The sequence below is a fragment of the Octopus bimaculoides genome, chromosome 1 (assembly GCF_046866305.1).
Source record: "Octopus bimaculoides isolate indiv1 chromosome 1, ASM4686630v1, whole genome shotgun sequence".
Classification (NCBI taxonomy): Eukaryota; Metazoa; Mollusca; class Cephalopoda; order Octopoda; family Octopodidae; genus Octopus; species Octopus bimaculoides.
The window spans coordinates 102,958,822-102,978,087 of NC_142928.1; the positions used below are offsets into that span (position 1 = coordinate 102,958,822).

Genomic DNA, 19,266 nt, shown 5'->3' on the forward strand with positions numbered 1-19,266 from the left:
AAGAAGTACTGTCTCGAAAGTAATGACAGCCTTTGAGAAGGAGGGAAAAACCTTCTCATCGAAACAAAACTCCGGAAGAAAACCCAAACTTTCAGATAGGGACCATCGGACACATGCGCGAATTGTTACAAAGAATCACAAAAAATACAGCTCCCAAAATTACTGCATAGCGTAATGACCACCTCAAGAACCCAGTTTCCACAAAAACTGTTCGCCAGGAGCTGCACAAAACCGGATTTCACGGGAGGGTTGCAATCAGAAAACCACTACTTTCAAAAACAAACGTTGCACAGTGTTTAAAGTGGAGTAAAAACCTACAAAATTGTTTCCTAGAGCAGTGGAAGAATGTTTTTTTCTCGGACGAGTTATCCTTTACCTTATTTCTGACCACCGGTCGAGTATACGTGTGGAGACAGCCAAAAGAAGCATTTTACCCAGACTGCCTTCTTCTTAAACATGAAGGAGGATCTTGGAAATCCGCCGGCCCAATGGTCTCCTTTCATGGCAGAATTAATAGTCAAGACTATATAAACATTTTATCTGATCAAATTCATCCTATGGTTGCGGAATTGTTTCTTGAGGGAAACGCTATCTTTCAGGATGATAATGCACCAATTCACACACCTAAAGTCGTTACTGAATGGCATTCTAGTGAAGTTGAACATCTTATCTGGCCAACACAGTCCCCAGATCTCAATATTAGTGAACGTTTATAGTGCATTTTAGAAAAATAAGTAAGGAGTCGATATCCTCCACCATCATCAATACAAGAACTGGAGACTGTTTTAGCTGAAGAATGGACAAAAATTCATTTGGAAACAATTCAAACTTTCTACGAGTCCATACCTCGTAGAATTCAAGCTATAATTACTGCCAAAGGTGGTTCTACCCCATATTAGAATACATTTGTTTGAAATTTTAAGGTGTTTCCATTATTTTGTCCAACCCTGTATATAAATAAGTTAAAGAAAAATACCAAAAGAGAATGGTGTCAGGTATACAAAAGTAGACGTATGTGAGAGTGCGTGTGCGCGCGTGAATTCGTATGTATGCACCTATTCTATTTTCTAACCAAATGAAAATAATGAACTTTATATACAAGGAAGTAGTGAGGTTTTAATTATAATACACGCAAGAACCAAATTGAATTGTGACCTGTCAGCTGAGTGACGAAAATAGAAATAAGTTGAAAAGAAAAAGATGAAAACAGCCGACGCGCGACTATATATCATCAATCTCGGATCGAACAATGAGAGAGAGAGAGAGAGAGAGAGAGAGAGAGAGAGAGTTGAAGATAACTTTAGACTCCTGATTAAAAGCATTTCTGTAATGACCATTCCGCCTTTTAAAGAATATATAGCAATAGGATTATACTATACGATGTATCATTTTATTATATAAGATGGTACGTTGTAATTTGAAGGAGACTTGGTTCCTGTTTCTAGCAAGTCGAACGACTAAATAGAATCTGCAAAGCTGGAAGTAATGTAGTTTTATTTAGTATCGATGGCTATAAACCATCAAAATCCCATGCTTCAGATCGAAATTCAATAATTTTGCACGATAATATCCAGTCTCAAGACCAAGGAATAACTGTTTTCCCTTTTCTCTGCTTTTCATGATATTATATTATGAAAAAGAAAGGTTTTCATGCCTACTCATTTGTCTGTCTTTTATCTTCACCATCAATTTCTTTCACATATATAACTATCTATTTGTTCGTATCCTTTTTTTCCCCCTTCGTTTTCTTCGAACACAAAGTGCTTTTACAGGAATTTAAATACCAACAAGGGTATAATAAAGAGTTACATGATATAAACTTTTGAGAAGTCTTGGTTATTTTCACTACCCAGCTTGTAATTTGAATTTCCAGCACACTCCTGAGATCATTTTTGCATATCTGTAGGATTTCACTTAGCTTAACAAAGTATGTCGCGGTTTTGCATGTGTATATGTGATTGAATATGTGTGTGGACGATTTACCACAAAATAACCCTTATAAATTTATTTTAGAGGAAGGAAAGTTTACAGTTTGGGTTTCGATATTTCTTTCTCTTATTTCATCTCACATAAATTCATGTTTACACCAGAAACATTTCACTTTGATTATTTATTTATTTACATACTGGTGCGCGTACTTCGGCAGCACAAGGAACGATTTTATGCAGAGTGAAAAGGTTTTAGAGAATTACGCTAAACAAAATTTATCTTATAAATTATCTATTCAGTTCCAAAGGATAATCGAAGATAAATTTATGGTGGAAATATATATTGTAGGTTGTGCCGGATTTAGCATATAGCTAAACAAGTTACAGCTTAGGACCTCACAATATGTAGGAGGGACGCTTTCTGTTTGTGATCACAAATGGAAAGCGAAAAATTATCCTAAGCAAAAAACTGAAATTTTTCGGGGGAAAAAAATTAGAATCATGTTTTCCGTAATCTTAATCCCCAACAATTTCTTTTTTTTACGGAAAATGCTTAAATAAAGAAGAATTTTAATGAAAAGCAGCTTATTTTTTATCCCCACAAAATTGCAATTTCCGTAGTTGAAAACAGGAATCCCAGAAATTTTGTAAAATGGAAAAAAAAAAAAAAAAAAAGAACAAAAACCCAAAGAAAGGGGTGCTAAGACAACTTACTAATTTCGTAGCAACAGATCTTGTGACATTATTTATAGACAAGCAACACATGAACAACAGTTTTCTTTGATACTCGAAATCCTAAAAATCATTGTCGACTTTTTATTCTGGTGAATTATCAAACAAAACCAGGCCACAACTTATGCCAGCTTTTCTTCAGTGTTAATACTTCCACTTTTGCCCATTCTTTAGCAATGAATCAAAGAATATTTTCCTTGTCATATTCTTTAATAAATGTTGATACAGACTCGTCAGCACTCACCACATCTAACATACATTTCATGGAAAGTGAGCGATATTAATTCTGTAGCAGAAGTGATTTACACTGTCATTATGTGATTTCTTTATTACCTACAAAGGGGCTAAACATAGAGGGAACAATACCAAACAATATAAATATGTGGGTAAGTAAAAACGGGTGATAGAATGCAATGAATAAATGAAAGATGTAATGATGACGCTCGGTCCCACATCCGGGCGCCATAATTTCACTTTTGATTACTTTTAAAGAAAGTCTGCGATATTGATGTTAAATTTTGAATATAAATTTTCTGCACTTATCATGTGTGGTAATTTTTTTCTATTTTAATTTCGCAGTATTTCACTTTCTCGTACTTTTCTAGTTTCCTTTTATCTGTAATGTCTATGATAGTGCCTCGCAAATGCGAAGAGATTTTGTGCCAAGCATTTATCATTCTCATGCTTCCCAACGTCTTTATTTCAGTTACCAATTGTTTGTCCATTAGATCATAGAAGATTAATACTTTGGTTCCTTGTCATCGTTTTTAATTTTATTGGGAGGGGATTGGGAGTTTTGGGACACCTGTGACTGTGTTTTTTTCCAGGTTGGCCGGGGTAAGGGGAGATCTATGGTTGCAGGGGAAGGGAGTGACAAAGTTGGCTTGGGTGGGACTCATCGCTGCCAGTTTGTGTCTTCCTTTTTTTCAACTTTTTTCCATTCTTCTTGTTCCTCTGTGATAATTTCTGGTGGAAGCGGAGGTGCGGTTTCCTTTTTGTCAGAAGGTGGTGAAGGGCAGTCAACCCTAATGTGGTCCTTTTGGCCACATTGGTAACACCTGGAGATTCTGCCCTCTACTTTCACCCTCAACACTATATCTTCTACAGTTATAGTTTCTATAACTTTTTCAAGGACTTCTGGGGTGGCTGAATCAATAATAACTCAATCTCTTGCCCCGACCAGTTCCTATGGTCCGTGCATGTGGCTTGGAGGACCACCACTTCCTCCTCCAAGCCCAACAAGATTGCGTCCACCAGCCAGGCTGTATTTATTTCTGGTGGTACGTCCTTCACCCTGGAAATTCGCCTTCCCATGTAGATGGGTAGGAGCACTACATCTTTCGATTTTAGTGGGTTTACAGAGTGCAGCCTGGCGAATGCTGCATCTCTGAACCGCATCTCCACCGTGCCGTGCTTCTTGCCTCTGTTAATGTGTACTATATCGCTCCATATGAGCTTTAATGTCATTTCAATTTGGCTTTGAGACAAATTTTCTACTTTTTGGCTCTCTGCCGAAAGAATTCGAAATATAATCAATTTTTCCTTCTGACTCAACATTACATCCCGGGGAGGGAGCACGTTTACATTACTTCCATCTCTTTTGAACAAATCATTGAATCTTTCAACTTGTTTCAAGTCGATATTTTCTGGCTGCTTTTAGCAGCCTTTGCAAAGTCCATCTTATCCATATTATCAAGGGCTCTAAGGAGTTCCACTTCTGAGTAAGAATACTCAAACGAGCTCATGCTATCAGTATTGGACATATCTACGCAGCCCTCTACAAAAGTGGAACAGTGCAAGAATACCAGCAATCTGGATGTTCAAAAATACAATCAACAAAATAGAACACAATTTTAGCAATTTTTACAATTTTACACAATTTTCACTAACCTTTCGCAAAAAAGACGACCGACCATCCTCAGTCCGAAATACAAATTTTACAATAACGATGTACGTGATTCACACTGTCATTATGTGAGATCGTTTTAACTCGTCTAGGCTTAAATACTCGTAAAACGACCCAAGTACGCAACTGCTACTTAATTTATCGACTGCCCTGAAAGGATGAAAGGCAAATTCGACCTCGGCAGAATTTGAACTCAGAACGTCAAGTTTTAATATATCCACATTCACTCACCACTTCGTTATAAGCGGTGGTCCTGAGTTAAAAACATCTTCGTTATAATTCTTTAGTGAGCGCAGTATTTCTTGGTCTTGATCTTGGATGTACACAGCTGGATGGTAAATACTGTGCGCAAATATTTTTCTTACGCATTGTCCAAAATAAGAGATTTGTAGTCTGTTGGTAGGCATAAGAAGTGCAGTGCTCTGGCTTCTGGTACAAAGTTTTTTTTTTTTCAAATTATTCTAGCCTAATATCAGTTGCAAGCCATCTCTCTTTATTTGCTCAGTTACTAACACCTGTAGTGGCGTGAAATTATGGCCGCCATTAAGGAAGTACAATCGACGCATGCGCAAGGGACTTGCCTTCCCGGAAGCCCCTCGAGTGCGCATGCGTAGTAAAACCAGTGCTTAAAGTGCTTCGCGCGCTTTCTAAGCCTCTAGCGCGATGCTTACGATGTGACAACTACTTGTTCCTTTGGCATGCCTCAACGAAGCTCTTAATATCCAGATGCCGATTACAAGTTAACCAGCGGCGACCAGGCTGAATTATATAGGTTTTGTAAAGCTAAGCATCACCAAAATAAAACTTATTCTATTAACTATTCACGCCTGCCTCTGTTCCTAATATATATTTTTGTTGAAAGGTGATAGAGTGAGACTAAAGTCTCAATGTTACTATCAACCTTTTACACACCTTTTAAGGCCCTGGGGAATTTACATTTTCCTACTACTCCAGTTTATATTTGTAGATTTGAGTACTCTAAGCCGATGACCCTGTCCTTAGATTTTGTGACTCCTGCAGGCTCTTCTTCATATTTTGTTTATGTTTCCTAAGTGTGTCCCACCAATATAATGCAATTTCATTTGCATTATACACCTGCTCAGGATTGAGGTCTCTGTCAACTACGAGTTTCGTAAATTCTTCAACATATTTTGTAGCTGCTTCATGATCTGCAGACTGCTTTTCTCTGCACACTTTATACATGGAAAATTCATGATGCTTCTTGAATCTTTGAAGCTACTTTTCACTATAGACACACTCATGTTCTAATTTGAGTTCTTTATGAAACAACTTAACTCGTTCCATTATCACGTTACCTGACAAGTCTACTCCATCACTGACACTGTTAAACAATTCCATTATCACTTGCTCGTAATCAATACTCTTATGATCTTTCATAATTTTTCTAACAATCATTTCCATTTTTCGAATAAATGTTTGCATAAAACTTTAATATTCTGTCCTTTTGTTTCTAAGCAGTTGATGAACCAATGCCGACACAGATTACGTACTAAAACACCACGGTCCATATTTTTTCTCAACAGTTCTACTTTATCTGTGATTAATAGGGACTTGTTTACGTTAGAAATAACATAGCTAGGAGTAACTTCAAGTTAAACAAGCAGAGGAGTTCTCAAAATTTTAAGATCTCCACTAACAAATGCAATGGAAATAATACACGAGAACACACGGTGCATGCAACACTAACTGTGATCGCGCAGTGATCTAGACTAGCACTCCCGAGTATTTCATGTTCCCCTTCGAAATTCATCCAGGTTAAAGACAGTACCGGACCATCAGTTACCGGAAAATTGGTGTTGTACATGTATACACGTACACACACACAGAGACGAATCAAGCTAATATGACATCCGTAGCATTTATTTTACAAGTCTTTATTTAGTTGCATTTATTTCATGAGCTGCCAGAAAATGTAAATTCTTCAAATCATAATACTAACAGAATATTAAAGAGTATAATTTTGTGCATTCGATATGTACTAGAAATAATAGACGACTCCTCTAGGTTATATATATATAAGTAACATGAAAACATTATTATTGAAATATTAATTCAAACTTGACGGCGTAGTAAAATCATATTTTCGATATTTGGCAAATGCAAAGCTGTTAATAATACTGGTAATATTTATTTTCTTCAGAAGTTAATGTTCAGTATTCATTAGAGCAAAACTGTTCGATCTGCTGCTTCTTTCTTTCTTATTTATTTTTAAAAATGTGCTTTTAAGCTTTGAAAATAACTGTAATTTGAACTGTACGAGCCAAACTAAATCTGGAAAGCGATTTTCTACTTTCAGGAAACACGATACTATGTGGGTGTCAATTATGATTTGTGAAACAGAACCACACAATATATTTTCTGTTTCTTTTTTTTTGTTTTTACAATGTCTTACTCAGGGGAGAATGGGCAACGTCCATGATATTTTTCAGGGCCTCTCGAACTAATGAGAGGACAGGAGGAAGATAGGAAACTTGTCTCGGATGCTTGCCAGTGAGTGGACAACACCAAAGCACAGAAAGGCGAAGTGGTGATGTTAAAACGGTAAACAGATTAAATCTATTACCTAAAGACATCAAAAATTAATGTTCAACTTATATTTCAGAAGCGGATTTCCCAGGTCTTCCTGAAACAATAACATAAAGAATTCTTGACCCTTCTGATGTGTGGTGAAACATAAGTCACTTTCTGAAAAATCTGTCAAAGCTAAAAACAGGTAATTGATTATGGCCCGAAATGTTTCAGGTTTAAATATTCGAGTAGTTAGAACTTCCTCTGTAAAGAGAAACCTAGAAAAATTTTCCAATACAACTTTTACACCTCACCCCTTCTAGTCTCGAACATGTAACAAAAACCTTAATATTTGCTACATTCAAAATCTCACAACCACAAATGATCTCTCTTGGCGATCTCATAGCCACAACATTAACAAACACTGCACCCCCAACTACTTTATGATTAAGAAACACTTCATTTCCTTTCAGATTATCTGATTGGATCAAGTGAAACCCACTGTGAAATACTGCTTCCACATCTGGAACAATGATGCTGCTGTAGTACACACGAACACCCTAGACTATATCCAGAAAAAGGGTCGCTCGACACTACACTCCAGTCTCTGACTCACAGACAGTGGTGTAGCTAAAGAGCGTGTTGCCAGGGGAAACCCTTAAGCTTTCCGCTCCCCCCAACACACTAAGCCTCCACTAAATACTATAGTATTATATAGCAGACCCAAAAGTACCACTTCAATAAAAGCATCACTCGGAGCGAACCGCCTCCACTCATTGTAATGCTACTCTTCACAAACATACTAACTCTTCACTCTGCCTGTTTTATCGCGACTCCTCGTCAGAGTTGGCTCGTCTTGTGCTAACTTCACTTACGCTCGCCGTAAATATTAAGTTTTTTTTTTGTTTTGCTCTCAAGAACATTAAAAGGGTAAAGATCTCCTTCGGTCATGAATGACCATGCGATTGCACCTAGAAAGCTCCCCTCCAAAGCACAACCCGGGCAAGGTTGTTTATGGAAGACCGGCAGTCTTCTACGCATACCAGCATGCCCCCTTCTCCATGCCACCGATGTTATCCAAGGGAAAGGCAAAGGCCAATAAACTTTGGCACCAGTGACATCGCAACTCATTTCTACAAGTGAGTGAACTGGAAGAACGTGAAACAAAGTGTTTTGCTCAATACACAACACGGGCCAGGAATCGAACTCACTACCGCATGATTGTGAGCTTGATGCTCTAACCACTGAGCCATGCACCTTCGCATCCCAATAACATTAATCTTTTAAGGCGTCGAGCTAGCAGAAACGTTAGCACGCCGGCCGGAATGCTTAGCTGTATTTCATCTGTCTTTGTGTTCTGAGTTCAAATTCCGCCGAGGTCGACTTTGCCTTTCATCCTTTCCAGGTAGATAAATTAAGTACCAGTTGCGTACTGAGTCGATCTAATCGATTGACTCCCTCCCCAAAAATTTCGGGCATTGTGCCTAGAGTAGAAAAGAATAACATTAATCTTTTGGAATTTCCTTGTGCATGTATTTCTAGTATTTGAAGACTCGAGATTGTTCAAGAACATTTACCACACTGACCTCAAATATCATGGAACTTTCTTCTAGACAGTGGTTATCAACTATTTTTTTTACCTATAGGCCCCTTTCATTACTATTTTATTCAATTCGATGTTTAAAAACTGGTTTTACAGATACTTCTTTCAAAATTCTTATTTTGTTTTTCACACATTCACTTGAACTGTGTATAAAACGTTAGAGAAAGAAATCCTACTGTTTCTTGTAATAAATACATTTAAATCAAAATTTTTCACGAACCTTTAAAATACTACTGTGGATTCCCAACTTACTATTTTGTTAACGTGGATCCCCAAAATTTATATGAACCTCGGTTGAAAACTACTACTCAAGACAAAGATCGGCAAACGGCAGATTGCAGACCGAATCTGGTCTGCTCATTTCATTGAATATATATTGGATACAACAATTCTTTGTTTCTTTATTTATCTTTGGTTTGTGAACAATAAAATTCAGCATTGAAATATAGAGCACAAGTTTAATTTTTGCAGTAGTCTCAAATAAATCAATGTTATATATATATATAGAGAGAGAGATTCCTTCACATAATAAAATAATGTACGTTTCCCCTGGAGCAATTTTTTAAAGCAGCAAATGTTTTCACTTTTCTAAATAAATGGAACAATAGAAACTGAGAGCGCTTCATAAACCGTCGCAATATAGTTCACGTGAATAATTTATTTTAAGACAAGAAGAAAGGACAGAAAAATATTTACTCGTTCGTTGAGGACAAAAAGGTAAACTGGCTGTACCACATTTATCCCGAAGCCACAATCTCTCTTATCTATCCAACCTAAGTAAAAATTCTTTGACTCTTCATCGAATGCCGTTAAATATCCATTTTAAAGTCATTAAAAGTGCAGCAATTCCTTTATTTCAACAGCTGACGTTTTGAAATATAATAAAATAAAGAAATTAAGCTGTTTCTATATAGCCTCATATGATCGCAGTTTCGAAGACATAAAAACATTTCCAATACGTCCAACTTCCCAAAAGAAGTCGATCGATCTCTACTCTAGAGCCCCTCCCATCCAAAAATCAATTATACTGGATCTAGATAAACCATATGCGATTTAACATCAGTAATTTTCGGGTTTTGTTTTACAGTCGGAAAATAATTTGTTTAAAAATAAAAAAAGGTGAGGGGGAATGCAGATAGAGTAAATCTGGAATCATCAAGGACTGGCCAACTCGTATTTAACACCTTAATTTCTAAACAAATATCTCCATCAGATAATGCAGCAAAAAGGACGATCCACATATGCAGAAAAAACCCCCAAAAAACTCAAATTACTTCGACTTCAAGTAAAGGAAAACAAGGAAAGAATCCTTTATTATATTTCCAATGAAATCAAAAGAGAATATGGTGGTGAACATGGAGCGTATTCTGCAATTCGATTCAGCTGTTTGATGTGTGCTTACAAATCGTTGTAGTTGTCACATATGTTACAAACATTAATATTGGAATATTGGCACAAAGCAGTGCATGTTGAAGAAGTTATATTGTTGAATATAAACTGGCCTTGACTGATACTTTATTTTATCAACTCGGGTGGAGTGAAAGGCAGAATTAATCATGCCAAGTTCAACTTTGCTTTGCATCCTTATAGAGTTCGATAAAATAAAGTACCAGTAAAGTACTGAGGTAAATTTTATCAACTCTATTTAACCTGCAAATTTGATTAGAAATAAGGCAATTCTTGACACCAATATCACATTTTTTTTTGTTCTTTTCATGTTCAAAAGCTTCACGAATATATTTAAGTGGTTCAGATGGTAGAATTTACCATAAAAGGAACCCAACGAAATGAATTTCAGTGTGCCAGTTCCAACAAATCAATGCTTGTCCTAACGTGCAGGAATACATCTCAAGTATAAAAGCGTTTTTTTCTTCTTTTTTTCCGGAAGCTAGCTTTTCGTATTTGATTTGAAATATTTTTGATGAAAATTAGTGTGTAGAAACATTTTTTTCCATCTCAGGAGGGTCATTATGTCAATAATAAACACACGTACTGGTTCTATTTCCTTTCTTTATTATTCATCAATTGGTTAATTATCTAAACCAATTAACTATTCGATTGTTTGACCAGTTAATAGATTGTTGATTCAGTTAGTCAATAAATCACTCATGTGGACTTTGACAAACATAGCTAATTTATTGATAAAATGAATGATTAATCAAACAATTGATTAATTAACTCGTCAAATAGCTAACCAATTGACAAAGAAAGCAGTGAAATAGAACCAGTGTGTATATTACTGGTACAACGACCCTTCCAATATATAAAAGGTATCTTTTCATAAATTTACTGTATTTACATTTAAATATACATCAGGATAATTTAAACGATATAGTTTCTGAGGTACAAAACGAGTAATTTGCCTGAGTGTGTAATAGTGAGTGAGTGCGGCATATATCAGTGTATACAAATACCTATATTACATATATACAGGCATGCATACATACATGTGTGTGTGTGTGTATGCATTATGTTTTAGACGCAATAAAGAACCCCTCCGAGACACAAGTCTGGGCAAAGCTGTTTATGGAGGACCAGTAGTCGCCCACGAATACCAACCTCCCCTCTCTACGCTACCGATGTTCTCTAAGGGAAAGGTAAAGGCCGAAACAGCTTGGCACCAGTGACATCGTGACTCATTTCTACAGCCGAGTGAATTGGAACAACGTGAAATAAAGTGTCTTGCTCAAGAACACAGCACAGCCCGGTCCGGCAATCGAACTCACTGCCTCATGATTGTGAGCTCGAAGCTCTACACTACTGAGCCATGCGCCTTCTACATGTAATATAAGTACATACCAGCGGAAAATATACGTTCAAAGTTCTGTCCGTGTGGATGTGTGGTTCTTAACCTGGATTATAGCGCCTCTCGAAGACGTTAGCTTCTTAGGGCCAAAAATCAAAGAGTCGCTATTGTTTTTTAGAAATATAATCAAAACAAGTATAATACTTGTATTTTAAACGCGTTAATAAATAGAAAAAGAAATGAAAAACATGTTATCGAGATCATAACATGAACAGGACATTATGTTATTCAGCGTGCAGAAAGACGAGTGATGATGCGTTAAGATCCAAAATAATTTCACAATATAAATCTTCACCTTCAATAAATTTCTATAAAAATTTAATATAGCTGGGGCAATAGTCACGCAAATGGCTAAAAAGGAGGAACATGCTGTATGGGATAGTATTTGAAAGTATGGATAATAAACCACTGCGAAAAATTAGCATCTGTTGTATGTAGATGATTTGTGTGTGTGTGTGTGTGTGTAAAATATTCGGTGAAAGAGGATGATAAGCTACAAAATGGTTTGATAATAAAGCACGAGTTAAACTCCAGGCGAGACAGCACAACATCTCGCTTTCAAGTCACGATTCACACAAGTTCAGCTCCAGTTATTCTGTTCAGATCTTTGGTGAAAGCATGAACATGGCAGCATTAGATTGTATCCCTCCTCTCAGCACGCGCACGCACTCACACACACACACACACCATATCCGCTTCCATTTCTTTTGAGCCATGTAAAAATAAAACCAATCGTTAGCTGTTGCTGTTCTCGTAAGGTTAGCTTTGATAATGTCTACCTGACGGAGGAAAACAGGTATGATCAAAGTGTTATCGTTCGCCACCATCCTGTCCCCTTTTCACAACAGTGCAGTTAGGACTTTATTATGAATCTAATTTGTTAAGGCAGCGAGCTGGCAGAATCGTTAGCGGCATTTCGTCGGTCTTTACGCTCTGATTTCAAACTCTGACGAGGTCGATGAGATAATTACCAGTTCAGTACTGACTCAATGTAATCGATAAACCTCTTCCCCAAAATTTCAGATCTTGTGCTTATAGTAGAAAGGATAATGTATCTAGTGTCACGATTATTTTTCTAGAACAGAGTATGATGAGGGATATGTATGTATGTTTTACTTAAGTTCTTGAGTGAATACAAGCCGGTCGCTAACAAATCGACAAGACTTTGGAGATAAGACAGTTCCCGGTGTTTGTTAATTTGTGGTTGTGTTGGATGAACTGTCGATGCATTCACCCAAGTGTTGCATCTAGTCGCATTAGAATCTCAGATAGAGAATTTTTAGAATGTCTTACAAATCTTCTTTTTTTTTTTTACATATAAATACATGTCTATATCTATGTATTTCTAACTACGAATACATGTTCGTGTATGTATATTCAAGGTTCTGTACATGTTTGACATGTGGTTCTTAACCTGGATGATGGCGCTTTTTCTTGGTGGCGTTAGCTCTCTAAGGTCAAATATCAATTGGGTCGCTATTTTCTTAGAAATAAAATTCTTTAAAGCACATTCAAAAAAAAAAAGAAAACCCGTTGCGAGATTTAGAACATGAGCAGGGCATTGTGTTAGATGATTGAGCAACTGTGTAGGAATTCAATCGTTGATTAAATGCTGGTTTTAAATTTTGGCACAGGGTCAGCGGTTTCGGCGGACGGGGTAAGTAGATTACAACGACCCCAGTACTGGTACTTATTTTATCGACCACAAAAGTCGACCTCGGCGGCATTTCAACTCAAAAAGACGGATGAAATGCCACTGAGCATTTCGCCCGGCGCGCTTAACGATTCTGCCAGCTCGCCTCCTCGTTAGTTAAATATTAGTGGCGTCACTATCAATTTTCAGTGCACTTTTTCCAGTCAACGTTTTTTTTTTTTTTTTACTTAGAAGTCGTACTTCTACAGGACGTCGACAAGTCACAGACGACATACTATAATAGTACGAATAATACAACAAAATGGAAATGTAATGTAAAAATTGCATAAATCCTTCTTAACATTTATTATGGTGTGTTCTTATATTCGAAAGATGAAAGCCACACCACAGAGCAAGTGTTTCATTTCCCGGTACATCAAATTCTGTAAATGTATGAGTTAGCCATAAATGTCACAGCATCTATTTTTCGTTCCTCATCACTAAAATATAACGTGTGTATTATTATAAAAGAGGGTTTATGAGTGACTGAGTGTGTGAATATTTATAAACTAGTGTGTATGTGAATATCTCAATGAATCTGTTAATATGTATGTTGTTTTAGTCATTGGACTGTGGCCATGCGAAGGCACCGCCTTAGTATTTTTTATGAAACTAAATTTATTAAGTAGTGTGTGTAAATATATGTATGTATTATGAAAGAATATGTGTACACGCACTTGAATGTGTCTTAGTTTATGGGAAAAATATAATATCGGCAAGATAATGTAGTTCTATAGAGTTTACCGTGCAAACATAATACCCCGGGTTTGATCCCATGACATGCTGGGCAAGTAATTTTACCATAGCTTTACCTTGACCCAAGCCTTGTGAAGGAAACTGGATAGACAAAAATTGTGGGGAACTCGTCGGATGAGACTGCAGACTATAACAATGCCCAATTGTAGGAAACTCGTCGGACGAGACCGGAGACCCAACCTTGTTACATAGTCTCACGCTAAGTATGCCCGACATTTACGTTAAGAGTATGCACGTGTCCAGAATATTCAGCCACTCACACTCAAAGGTAATAAGCAGATTGTTCACTCAACTGAATAACTGGAATACTTATCGCCGAAAATGACGAAGGTCCATACACTTAGTTTTTATTTTAAGGAACAGTGTTTTAATGAGGATATGTTTATGAAACTGGTCTATGTAATTTTTATAAAGTGTATACGTGTGTGACTTTGCCAATGTTAATGAAAGCGTATGTTTACAAAAATGTATGAATGGTAGTATATTTATGAAACTGTATACATGTGTTTATGAAACAGTGAATTTCAGTCAATTAGTGAGCTAAGTTGGTGATCAGGTTTCGATACTCAGTCAAAGACAGTTTCAGCTGTTTATATTGGGGAAAAAGCATACATGGAGCAACTTTTCTTTCTCTCAATTCGTAAACTGAAAAAGGAGTCTTTACACTAAAACATATACTTTTATGTGATTAAGAAATGCTGCGTTACGCATATATACAGAACCGTCTTAAAATTTTTCTGAACTCTTAGGCAAAGTAATATACTTGGAGACCCTACAAAATTTATAGGGAATAAACCTCAGTATACCTACTTTAAGCATGAGCCCCTACATCCGTAGCGACCCTCAACAACTCCCCAGTGTGACTATGCCTTAAGACGGCACTGTATATATGTGCAGTGGTGTGATTCCCTGTGTGTGTGTGTGTTAACATGAATGTTCGTGCACGCTCGTATACAAGTATAAAATTGAGATGCGGGCATAGGGTGTATAGACATTTCTATTAGAGCGTGAATATGTTATTGATGTTGTTTAAACATGTGTGAACCCTGATCGAGCAGATTTACGATCAGAGGTATTCCAGACAAAACCATCCCATGTTTTTCGGTCTAAGTAAGACATTAATTAATGCATTGTTTACTTATTTTAGACGATGGGATGGGTGTAATTCGGAGAAGATTTGGTTGCTATTTCTAACAGCTAGAGCGACCAGGCTCCTTAGTTGCTTCGGTCTCAGAGTGGATATGTTTTCTCTGTTAGTCTATTTAAGTGCATGTGTGTTTACTGTATTTATGAAACTCAGTGTGTGCGTGTACGGATGTGTGTTTATATATTGCCTGTCTACTTGCAGTAACACGTGTGGCAAAATCTAAATACCAACCCATACATATATGTCTAAGTATATGTGCAATTGTGTATGGGTTCTTGGTAACGTGCGAACGTGTGCTTGTATCTTGTCTATTAAACAAAACATGCATCTTTGTCTCCAGAAATCAATATATTCATTCGTTCAAAACATTCAGCGTATTGTATTATGAAAGTATGTTTAAACTGTTAATGTGTGTCAGTACGTGTGCATTTTAGTCCCTAAAACGGTGTACCATAATCATGTAGACAAAACATTGGAACAAGTTGTATATATATTTATATATATATATATACTAAAAAAGATGTGAAAGCCTCCACAATATTGAATATGAAGAGAAATATATGAATCCTAATCGGGAAATATAGAAGCGAAAAACGATCGAGTGCAAATAGTAGTCAATGGACCACCTGCTCATGAGTCATGAGTTCGAAGCACGCTTCATACTACTTTGCATCAGTTTATTTAAGCTGTCAGTAGTAATTCGCGATAAACTAGAACCCTTATACCGGAGATACGGAGCGATTTATCGCTTATCCGATTCACGCTACGAAATTAGGACAGACTAATATCTTAGAAGACGTCAATCTCTTTATTTATATGTTTGTTTTAGACGCCCGAGTAAGGATGATAAAAAAATTTCAAAAAAAGAAGGCTGAAAAGCAAGTCGATTTGAAATCGAAATTTAGATGGAATCAAGTTAGTCTCGGGAACATTTTATTTAAATAGAATAAAGAACAAAACAGAATAATCAAATCACAGATTCATACATTGTGATTATTAAAGCGATGGATGTACTTTCTCTATAATTTTTGGTTATGTGTGTGTGTTTATATTACACACACGCACACATATATATATAATGTAAATACATACATAATCAAGACCATGTGTCTCTGTGAATACCTCCCAATTCTTTCAATTAGACCAGGTAAAATGTGTCAGTGTGTGTACATTGGTATCTGCTAGCGGATCATCGGTTAGTGTGGGTGCGTGTGTGAGTATGCCCACCCGTAAGTTATCTATGCATGTTTGTGTGTATGCTATAATGTTTATATATATAAACATTATAGCTCGGTGTTGCACTTTCATTCCTGTATATTCATACCCTCGTGTTAATGTGTGAATGTATGTATATGTTCCTGCATTCACACAGTACAATATGAATGACTGCAGAAAAGGTTTAGCATGTCTACATGCGCGCTGTGTAAGTGGGGATGTGCAATTGGGTATATGCACGCTGATATTTTGCTTGTACACGTATGTACATGTGTGTGTGTGTGTGTACATCTATCTATCTATCTATCTATCTATCTATCTATCTATCTGTATATTTACATCACACACATACAGGGAGAGAGACATACGGGTGTGCATATTTATAGATTTATAATTTAGAAGTATAACAACGTGTCTGCGTATGCATATATATCCCAGGACCACATCAAGCGTGTCGTTTTATAAGACGTTAACGCATGATTTAAGGGAGATTGAACTACTATTACTAGCAGGATGAGCGACCAGGTAGAAGAGCTTTCATTGGCTCGGGTGCATGTGTGTGTAATCGCGTTTAAAGTATCTTCACGATTTACTGTGTTCATGAATATGTGTTAGTAGGGTATGTGATATACTAATACGGGTATATATATATATATAATGTTGCTGTTTATATGTATGTATTCGTGTGCATACATACTCATGTGTATCTGCATGCAATATTTATTTACTAATGTAAATATTTTTCTTATCTGAATGTGTGTGTGTGTAAGCCTAATACACTTTCCCTCTCGCAATCTCTGAATATGTGTGTGTGTGTGTGCGTGTATATATATAAGTATTTCACGAACTACTTAGTAAATATGTGTTTGCATGAGTGTGTGTGTATTGGTGTATTTAAATGTATTAATGTTTATTCGAAAGTTAGGATGTGGGTGTATATTGCGTGTATGCACAATTTAGCATTTTGAAATGAAATGTATGTGTGTATGTTGGTACCTGATAGCGTAGGTTGCGTATATATGTTGCGATTTAGCATGTGTGTGAGCGTATGTGTGCGCATCCGTTATGACAATGTTAGCACTTCGTTGAACATACTCATACGCAAGGTGGCGAATCGTTGTGGTCTCCTGTCGACAGCTGATGAAGAGAATACCCCTTAGCACACAAATTCAGCAAAATCTAAACACGTGTGTGAGTGTGTGTATACGTATATGTGTGCATGTATATATGTATGTGTGCGCGCATATATATCTTTGGATAGATAGATATAGATGCTTTAGTATGCATATATATATATATATATACAAAGGTAAAGAAGACACACACGGTGGTTAGGGTTACGCCGAAAACGTGTAGTGTGCGTATTCTTTACCTCCGCCAAACAGTTTAATATGCACACATATATGCATATATATATATATATATATATATATATATATATATATATATATGAATGCATATATATGTGCATATTAAACTGAGCGTGTGTGTGCATATATATATGTGTGTGTGTGGTGTTTCTAAGAGCTGTTTATGTGTATATGTCTGTGTGAGAGCATGTGAAGGTCTTTCCCTTTCTTCGTTTCCTCATACCCCATCATCGTTCACCCATTCAAACACTCAACCACCCTTATCTCACCTGTCACACCTCATCATCCGATCCTCATCCCCAGTATTATTTTTACCAGTGTTTTACGTAGAACTTAAAACTTACCTAAATAAGCAACGGCTTTGGGCATTACGATCCATACCGAATTCCATAATCTCACTTTGAACTTTCCATTACATTTACATTGTCCTCCTCAGCTAAACTCCTCGTAACAAAAGTTCACACCAGAAAGAATATTAATAATACTAATAATAACAATTTCTTGAGAAGAAGAAAATATAAGACTTTAAAATACTATGGTGGATATATCTGTTGTAGTAAATAAAAGTAAATCCGTTGAATGTCTTTCTTGCTTGCTAGCTCGTATCACCCGACGAGCCGGTAGCAGCATGTTGTAACAACTGTAAGAGAGCCATCGTTCTCTTCATCATCATCATCATCTTGTTGTTGTTGTTGTTGATGGTGGTGGTGGTGGGAGTGGCGATGAAAGTGGCAGCGGTGGTGGATTTTTGTTGTTGTTTAGTAGTGATGGGGATGGCGGTGATGAAGAGGAGAGCGGAAGGTAATAAGTTTACTCTCGCCGTCGCCGCTACGCTATTGACTACTACTACTACTACTACTACTACTACTATTCCTACTACTACTACTACTAAACACAGCTGACATAATCTGCTCGGCGCTATCAACATCCACGCACGCACGTAAATTATACAATGTTTTGATTGTAAAATAGAACGGAGTCGGATGGTTCGCGCAGTTGGTTTGGTAGTTTTGCGGTTTGATTAGGTTTGATATTGTCAGAAAGAGGAAGTCTCATGTGTGTGTGTGTGTTTGTATATTCGTGTATGTGCGTTTGCTGTTGATAGATTACCTATCGATCATCATATATGCCTATTTGTAAATGTAATTGCTTGTTTGCTGGTGTTGACGTGCGTGTGTGTGCGTTAAAGCTTATATCAATACACACACGCACGCATACATATATCAATACATATTTCATTGAATTCCTTGATTCAATCTATTAGACACATTGTGTTTAATATGTGTATGTACATGGAGATATATATATTTGTGTGTGTGTGTGTGTGTATATATATATATATATATATATATATATAAGACCCACACAAATATATAAATATAAGACGGGCTTCTTTTCAGTTTCTGTTTACTTATTTATCTTTCCGTTTATCTATTCAAAATTTTTGTCGGTCCAGGGTATAGTATCGCCCAAAGTACAACGCAGTGGGACTGAACCCGGAACCATTTGGTTGGGAAGCAAGCTTCTTACCACACATGAGCCTATATATATATATATATATATATATATATATATATATAT

The 19,266-nt window shown here is 36.6% G+C and overlaps 1 protein-coding gene across 2 annotated transcripts in view; it reads right to left on the minus strand.

Annotated features, from left to right (window-relative positions):
- Positions 1–18,530, minus strand: part of LOC106874363 (uncharacterized) — a 511,839-nt gene extending 493,309 nt beyond the window's left edge. The window contains exon 1 of one of the 2 annotated variants that reach the window (XM_014922074.3): positions 18,030–18,530. The gene's annotated coding sequence lies outside the window, so the exon portion shown is untranslated. Of the gene's footprint in view, positions 1–4,550; positions 4,688–18,029 lie in introns of those variants that run through there. The other variant, XM_052968736.2, reaches the window with a different exon arrangement.
- Positions 18,531–19,266: the final 736 nt, after the last annotated feature.